The following is a 9398-nucleotide window of genomic DNA, read 5'->3' as shown; positions in this document are numbered from 1 at the left end:
TTTGTGAGGCCCGATGCCTTATTTAATGTATATTAGACTGCAATTTTAGTTACTTCCTTTATTTTTCCTTCCCTTATTGCTCATCTAGTGTCCATTTCACATTATAGTTTATCTTTTTCCAGGCCTTGGGATTATGTGATAACTGTGTGAGAAAGCAAATGACAGGTCCCTGAGATTCAGGATCTGGCTTGATATTATCAGCTGGACTGGACCTTAGTGTTGGTGTAAGTTTGCCTGGCCCTCACAACTTCACCTTGGTGTTCCTCTGATGGACATAAGTGATTTCACAAAAGACCACTATGAGACAAGGCTACACTGGGACTATGATACATTAAGACAAAGACAAGATCACTTAATAGCCATGTGTTCATTCAGGAAAAACATGAACATTATCCAAATTGTAACACAAACGAGGAGAAGAACACATTTAGACAAATGACTGAACATTCCCCTAACTTGGCTAATATGGGTGACTGGTACTTCTTTATGGTCACAGTGTTAGGCTTGCTCTCATTTATCTTTCTTCTGGATAAAATTTCTAAAGAGTTTCAGTCTAGAATTGTTCTTACTTCATGAAAGCACTGTATCCAGAAAATGCCCTTCCTTTGGGGAATTATTTCCCAAAATTACTTAAACAAAGCTCAGACATTCTTAAACCTTTTGTACCACCCACTTTGTAAAACTCCTACAGTTTCCTCTGGTGTGCATTCTCCTTCTCTAAAAGGTGACACAGAAGCAACTTGCTGAAATACATGTGTGCTCCTAGTGGTTTGGGGTTAAAGGACATTGCAAAAAAAGAGAGAGAGAGAGAGAAAACAAGCACAAAATAACTTAGAATCATTCAAAAATAGTCACAAGAAAGATACTAAAAATATTTTAAATTTTTCTTATGTTCTACTGTAAGTCCAAGTACACTTTCTAAGGGAGTCTCTGAAACTCAGTTGTATCACATCAGAATTTATTTTCTCAGATAGAAACAGAGTACATGGTCAATACTGCTTTGGTGGGGAAGAAGTTCTTTTTAAACACACCAACTCTTCTGTGTTCCATTAAAAAAATTAATTGTAAATTAATTCAGAGAACACTGACCTCTGAAAAAATTAACTGTGCCTCTTTACAGATATTTATGTCAAAAACACAAGGACTAGTATTATATATTTTTCTGACTTTCTGTTACCCTTTCATGAATCTGTTAGTAAGTAAGCTCTCTGCTTAGCTGAGATGGTCTACCTAGAAAAATCATATAGGCAGCTACCAATGTTTTACTATTGAGAAACTCTGAGATCTGCTTTCATTTTAGTTCTTAATAAGTTTGACAATTCTTGGCATATCATTTTGCCTCTTTGTCAAATTTCCCTGCTGTGAAACAGAGAGAACTGATCTGCCTGATGGGGAAAGTGTGAAGATGATTAATGTTGAAGAAAAATTGTAAGGAAAAGTGACATCCAAGTTCAATGCATTATTATTTTGCTAAATCACAGTTTTCTCAATGTTCACATCAGAGGCCTACTCTTTATGCAGTAATAACAGATTTAGACTTCATTTATAAAAAAGAGGAAAAAGCAAGAAGATAAGCCAAAAGAATTCACAACACAAAGCAAAGAGAAATTACAGTAATATGAACTGTAACACTGTAGTGTTCTTTCACAGTCTGGTACTTTTAAATCTTGAGTATAGACGGAAAAATAAAAGAAAAAAATTAAGGCACAACCATTGTACAGTAGGCAAAGCAAGTAAGATTGCTTGGATTGATTACTCTGAACTTCAGGAAATGGCTACAGAATGTCTAGAATCCGCAAACATGACAATTATAGTTCTGAGTAGAGGTTCAACAACCCTCATTTTCAGATAGGTAAACATGGAACAAAAATTTTCTGTCTCAAAACCTTCATTTTAGTAATAAGTTAGAAATGACCATTGGCTATAGTATTTATTTTTCTACCTAATATCCCATAGATGATTTTGTTTCTGATAGTGTAAAAACTTTTACTCAGCAAGTAAGAACTTGAAAAAAAAAAAGTAATTTCTATTAGCTGTTTCATTTCATAATTCTACTGGGTCCATATAATTCAGTTTATTTTATTTAATAATTCTGAAGTCAGATCAGTTCAGATCAGTTCAGTTGCTCAGTTCAGTTCAATTCAGTCGCTCAGTTGTGTCAGACTCTTTGCGAGCCCATGAATCACAGCATGCCAGGCCTCCTTGTCCATCACCAACTCCCGGAGTTCACTCAGACTCACGTCTATCGAGTCCGTGATGCCATCCAAACATCTCATCCTCGGTCGTCTCCTCCTGCCCCCAATCCCTCCCAGGCATCAGAGTCTTTTCCAATGAGTCAACTCTTCACATGAGGTGGCCAAAGTAGGGAGTTTCAGTCTCAGCATCATTCCTTCCAAAGAAATCCCACGGTTGATCTCCTTTAGAATGGACTGGTTGGATGTCCTTGCAGTCCAAGGGACTCTCAAGAGTCTTCTCCAACACCACAGTTCAAAAGCATCAATTCTTCGGTGCTCAGCCTTCTTCACAGTCCAACTCTCACATCCATACATGACTACTGGAAAAACCATAGCCTTGACTAGACAGACCTTAGTCGGCAAAGTAATGTCTCTGCTTTTGAATATACTATCTAGGTTGGTCATAACTTTTCTTCCAAGGAATAAATGTCTTTTACTTTCATGGCTGCAGTCACCATCTGCAATGATTTTGGAGCCCAAAAAATAAAGTCTGACACTGTTTCCACTGTTTCACCATCTATTTCCCATGGAGTCATGGGACCGGATGCCATGATCTTCATTTTCTGAATGTTGAGCTTTAAGCCAACTTTTTCACCCTCCTCTTCTACTTTCATCAAGAGGCTTTTAGTTCCTCTTCACTTTCTGCCATAAGGGTGGTGTCATCTGCATATCTGAGGTTATTGATATTTCTCCCGGCAATCTTTGTTCCAGCTTGTGCTTCTTCCAGCCCAGAGTTTCTCATGATGTACTCTACATAAAAGTTAAATAAGCAGGGTGACAATATACAGCCTTGACATACTCCTTTTCCTATTTGGAACCAGTCTGTTGTTCCATGTCCAGTTCTAACTGTTGCTTCCTGATCTGCTTATAGATTTCTCAAGAGGCAGGTCAGGTGGTGTGGTATTTCCATTACTTTCAGTATTTTCCACAGTTTATTGTGATCCACACAGTCAAAGGATTTGACATAGTCAATAAAGCAGAAAGAGATGTTTTTCTGGAACGCTCTTACTTCTTTGATGATCCAAAGGATGTTGGTAATTTGATCTCTGGTTTCTCTGCCTTTTCTAAAACCAGCCTGAACATCAGGGAGTTCATGGTTCACGTATTGCTGAAGCCTGGCTTGGAGAATTTTAAGCATTACTTTACTAGCATGTGAGATGAATGCAATTGTGCAGTAGTTTGACCATTCTTTGGCATTGTCTTTCTTTGGGATTGGAATGAAAACTGACATTTTCCAGTCCCGTGGCCACTGCTGAGTGTTCCAAATTTGCTGGCATATTGAGTGTAGCACTTTCACAGCATCATCTTTCAGGATTTGAAATAGCTCAACTGGAATTCCATTACCTCCACTAGCTTTGGTCATAGTGATGCTTTCTAAGGCACACTTGTGTTCACACTCCAGGCTGTCTGGCTCTAGGTGAATGTTCCCACTATTGTGATTATCTAGGTCATGAAGATCTTTTTTGTACAGTTCTTCTGTGTATTCTGGCCACCTCTTCTTCATATCTTCTGCTTCTGTTAGGTCCATACCATTTCTGTCCTTTATCGATCTCTTTTTTGCATGAAATATTCCCTTGGTATCTCTCATTTTCTTGAAGAGATCTCTAGTCTTTCCCATTCTATTGTTTTCCTTGATTTCTTTACATTGATTGCTGAGGAAGACTTTCTTATCTCTCCTTGTTATTCTTTGGAAGTCTGCATTCAGATGCTTATATCTTTCCTTTTCTCCTTGGCTTTTTGCTTCTCTTTTTATCACAGCTATTTGTAGGGCCTCCCCAGACAGCCTTTTTCCTTTTTTGCATTTCTTTTCCATGGAGATGGTCTTGATCCCTGTCTCCTGTACAATATCATGAACCTCCGTCCATAGTTCATCAGGCAGTCTGTCTATCAGATCGAGTCCCTTGAATCTATTTCTCACTTCCATTGTGTAATCATATGAGATTTGATTTAGGTCATACCTGAATAGTCTAGGAGTTTTCCCTACTTTCTTCAATTTAAGTCTGAATTTGGCAATAAAGAGTTCATGATCTGAGCCACAGTCTGCTCCTGGTCTTGTTTTTGCTGACTGTATAGAGCTTCTCCATCTTTGGCTGCAAAGAATAAAATCAATCTGATTTTGGTGTTGACCATCTGGTGATGTCCATGTGTAGAGTCTTCTCTTGTGTTGTTGGAAGAGAGTGTTTCCGTTCTCTTGGCAAAACTCTATTAGCCTTTGTCCTGCTTCATTCCGTTTTCCAAGGCCAAATTTACCTGTTACCCAGGTGTTTCTTGACTTCCTACTTTTGTGTTCCAGTCCCCTATAATGAAAAGGACATCTTTTGGGGATGTTAGTTCTAAAAGGTCTTGTAGGTCTTCATAGAACCGTTCAACTTCAGCTTCTTCAGTGTTACTGATTGGGGCATAGATGTGGACTTTGTGATACTGAATGGTTTGCCTTGAAAACGAACAGAGATCATTCTGTCATTTTTGAGATTGCATCCAAGTACTGCATTTTGGACTCTTTTGTTGACAGTGATGGCTACTCTGTTTCTTTAAGGAATTCCTGCCCACAGTAGTAGATATAATGGTCATCTGAGTTAAATTCACCAATTCCAGTCCATTTTAGTTCACTGATTCCTAGAATGTTGATGTTCACTCTTGCCATCTCTTGTTTGACACTTCCAATTTGCCTTGATTCATGGACCTGACATTCCGGGTTCCTATGCAATACTGCCCTTCACAGCATTGGACCTTGCTTCTATCACCAGTCACATCCACAGCTGGGTATTGTTTTTGCTTTGGCTCCATCCCTTCATTCTTTCTGGAGTTATTTCTGATCTTGAGTAGCATATTGGGCATCTACTGACCTGGGTAGTTCCTCCTTCAGTATCCCATCATTTTGCCTTTTCCTACTGTTCACAGGGTTCTCAAGGCAAGAATACTGAAGTGGCTTGCCATTCCCTTCTCCAGTGGACCACAGTCTGCCAGATAGGCACAGTCAGTTCGTAAGAGCTTTAGGAAAAATAGCTGCAAATAATGAAATTAGGTATGTATTATATTGATCTTCAGAATTCTCAAATGCATAATCAACTAAATACGAACTTTCCATGAAAGAGATGCCTCTTTTAGAATCTGAATTTTCTAAATACACATGCACATGCAAACTAAACACACTAAATTATGTTGAGTAATATATCTGTGTATATTCAGAAAGTTAACCTAAATTCTAAGCACCCTCTTATGAATGTGTGCGATATTTATAAATCTTTTAAAGGATAGAAATTATGACATTGTTCAATAGCAATGAGGATGAGAAGCAGCTTATAAAGAAGGAGTTCAGGCCCATGTTAATAGTATAATTTAAGGAAGCACTTCTTCCTATGACATATCATAAAACCCTTTAAGATTGTGTTTATAACAAATGATTAAATATGTTGAAAAATTATCTCAATATAAATTGGCTGGTTTTTAAACAGGCAAGCAAAAGTCAATACTACATATGCCACTTGATCTTAACTACAAATAAGCTGAAAGATAGAAAGTCAGATATATCATATTGGTTGGTACATAAAAGGGAATGAAAATGGAAAAAGACAGAGAAAGAATAAGAGAAGATGGAAAAATTGGAAGGACAGATGGAGACAACTGGATGTAAATGAAAGGAATATTGAACATTATATTCCTATGGGGGTTCTAATAAAAAGTGTCTTCCTATATTGTTAGATATCCCACATTTTTATATTGGACATATATTGTTCTATAACTAAAATTAATTTTAATAAGAAAATTTGCATTATTCCTTTCTCCTAATTCCACGCTTCAATAATCACAGTCTAATATTAATACTATTTGCAGACAAATTATAAAGTCAAATCTTTATATATTATTCATTAACAAAGTTTCCAGCTAGAGGGGTAATAATCTGTGCACAAAAAAATGGGACCCACAGTATTGTTTATGCAAATTTCTGACTTCACATCAATAACAACAGTGGTTACCTCCACTAGTTGAAACCCAAGCAAGTTCACAGTAACAATTACTTTAGTTGGGGCACATGGTGAATCAGAAGGACATTTGTGAAATTAGCACCTATGTCTTCAAAAAATGTTTAATTACTTCTTTTAATAGTATTCTCTGAATGGCAGTCCACTCCAGTATTCTTGCCTGGAGAATCCCATGGATGGAGAAGCCTAGTAGGTTACAGTCCATGGGGTCGCAAAGAATCGGACAGGACTGAGCGACTTCACCTCACCTCTCTTTTTGACGTATTTTTCCTCCTCCAGACAAGTCCTAAGCTACCAACTTCGCTAATGAGGCAACACTCCACATTCCTGACCTTGCATATGTTGCAATAAAAAGAGCATGGGGCTAAGACTTAGCTGAGTGGATTTAACTCTGAGCTATTTGACTGTCAGTTCAGTTCAGTTCAGTCACTCAGTCGTGTCCAAATCTTTGTGACCCCATAAACTGCAGCACTCCAGGCCTCCCTGTCCATCACCAACTCCCGGAGTTCACTCAAACTCATGTCCATCGAATCAGTGATGCCATCCAGCCATCTCATCCTCGGTCGTCCCCTTCTCCTCCTGCCCCCAATCCCTCCCAGCATCAGAGTCTTTTCCAATGAGTCAACTCTTCGCATGAGGTGGCCAAAGTACTGGAGTTTCAGCTTTAGCATCATTCCTTCCAAAGAACACCCAGGACCAATTTCATTTAGAATGGACTGGTTGGATCTCCTTGCGGTCCTATAAAGTGTCTGTAGAGGATATTTTTCACAAGTCACACAAAACTCTGTTTAGATACTTTACTTCAATAGTTGTGCAGATTAGCCAGCATACTTGGATAATAAGCTCAGTTAAAAATATAATTTAATCTGTTATTATATAAACAAGGTAGAAAAGACATTATAATGATGAAAATATATTAATATATCTCCACCAGCAAGTGATAATTGTTATTCTATTAACCAATGAACACTGTTATTATATTTTAATACATTGTATACATACATGCAAAATATGTAATATTTACATATGTTCTTACAGAGTTTCCTATGACTAAGTTGTATAGAAATTTACTTTCAGTTCAGTTCAGTTCAATTGCTCAGTCGTGTCCGACTCTTTGCGACCCCATGAATTGCAGCACACCAGGCCTCCCTGTCCATCACCAACTCTCGGAGGTCACTCAGATTCACGTTCATGGAGTCAGTGATGCCATCCAGCCATCTCATCCTCGGTCGTCCCCTTCTCCTCCTATTCCCAATCCCTCCCAGCATCAGAGTCTTTTCCAATGAGTCAACTCTTCGCATGAGGTGGCCAAAGTACTGGAGCTTCAGCTTTAGCATCATTCCTTCCAAAGAAATCCCAGAGTTGATCTCCTTTAGAATGGACTTGTTGGATCTCCTTGCAGTCCAAGGTACTCTCAAGAGTCTTCTCCAACAACACAGTTCAAAAGCACTCAGCCTTTTGAAATTCTTCAGCGCTCAGCCTTCTTCACAGTCCAACTCTCACATCCATAAATGACTACTGGAAAAACCATAGCCTTGACTAGACGGACCTTAGTCGGCAAATTTACTTTACAAAACTTTATATTTTTAATATTTTCACACATGTATTATGTTATGAAAATATTTTCTTTGATTTCTCTTGCTATTCACTACATATTTAATAATATGTACTCATTAAATAACTGAGTTTCTCTTCCCTGGTGGCTCAGAGGTTAAAGCGTCTGCCTGAAATGCAGGAGACCCAGGTTCGATCCCTGGGTCAGGAAGTCTCCTGGAGAAGGAAATGGCAACCCCCTCTAGTACTCTTGCCTGGAGAATTCCATGGACAGAGGAGCCTGGTAGGCTATAGTCTATGGAGAAGCAAAGAGTCAGACACGACTGAGTGATTTCACTTTCTAGCCATTAAATAATACATTTAATATAATTAACATTGACATAGTAAAATGTGTTTTCATGAAGATAGTTTTTGTATTTCAACTCATTATCATAATATATACTTAGTTAATTAAAAAATGGGTAGACTGAATTTTTCATATTTTTGTAAAAATATTTTTATAAAAATATTTTTATATAGTTAAATATCAAATCCAAGTTTATTGTATTTGTTGCAAATGGTTTTCCTGATTTTTCTCCCTCTTTTAATAATTTAAAGAGGCCTTTCATCATATGGATTGATTTTTTTTTTTACATTTTATATAGCAAAATTATTTCTTTGTTTTGCTCATTCTTTCTCACCTGATGATCATTTAACTATTTGCCAATATGGACTTATTCATATTAAATATTAAACACATCTGAGTTTAGCTCTGGCATTATGTATGAAATATATCAAAAATAAATAAAATTGAACAATCAAAAAACACAAATATCCTAAAGCAATTATCCTTTAATTAATAATATATTTTAAAAAATAAAATAAAAAAATATAAACAAAGAGACAAACAGTATGAGATACACATTTGTCCTTTATCCAAAAGGAAACTGTCACCTATTTTATGTTTGAATATATTCCTGAATTTAAATTTAATATGTTTATTGTGTACTATATAAATTCATAATAATTGTATCTACTTATTGAATTGTAAAATTATAGTCTGTTTTGTTATATGCTAAATAACCACCGTTCCTTACATGAGTCTATATATTATACTCCAAGATGCATTTAAGAAACATTATTTTCCAGCTTCAAAATCTAATGAACTTTTTCATTAAAAGTTTAATAAATAAATTAATAGGCTAATATAAGAATCAATACATGTTTGATAACACTGGGCATTCTTATTGTGGGACCTACTATACCATTACATTTATTTAAATTATTTTATCCATCAGTTTAATTTCTATTATTTTTATATAACACATTTATAGATGTCACTCAGTTTATTATTTATTTTGGGCAATTTTTACTAATGAGATGATTTATTTCATCTTATATAGCAGATTATTTCTTTTATTTAGGAAAATTGTATTTTAAATATTTTGCAATGGACTAAATATTTTAATTCTCTTTTTTTAACTGCTCAGAGGGGCAATCAAATATACAATATTAAATTTTTTTCTATTTTTCAATATTTATTTCATTGTTTTACTTTATTTTGTCATTGTTTTAGGGTGATAGTGAGCTTCCTAATTCTTGTTATTGATTCTTTATAGAAATGTTTTTGTCAGTGGAATATTTAAAC

General features: G+C 36.2%; 1 non-coding gene across 1 annotated transcript; it reads left to right on the top strand.

The window, feature by feature from the left end:
* Positions 1-7910: 7910 nt before the first annotated feature.
* Positions 7911-7983, top strand: TRNAF-GAA (transfer RNA phenylalanine (anticodon GAA)). The gene has a single exon. It is a non-coding gene; the product is annotated as a tRNA-Phe (tRNA).
* Positions 7984-9398: the final 1415 nt, after the last annotated feature.

The sequence above is a fragment of the Ovis aries genome, chromosome 1 (assembly GCF_016772045.2).
Source record: "Ovis aries strain OAR_USU_Benz2616 breed Rambouillet chromosome 1, ARS-UI_Ramb_v3.0, whole genome shotgun sequence".
Lineage (NCBI taxonomy): Eukaryota > Metazoa > Chordata > Mammalia > Artiodactyla > Bovidae > Ovis > Ovis aries.
This window is presented reverse-complemented; position numbering and strand designations above follow the sequence as displayed.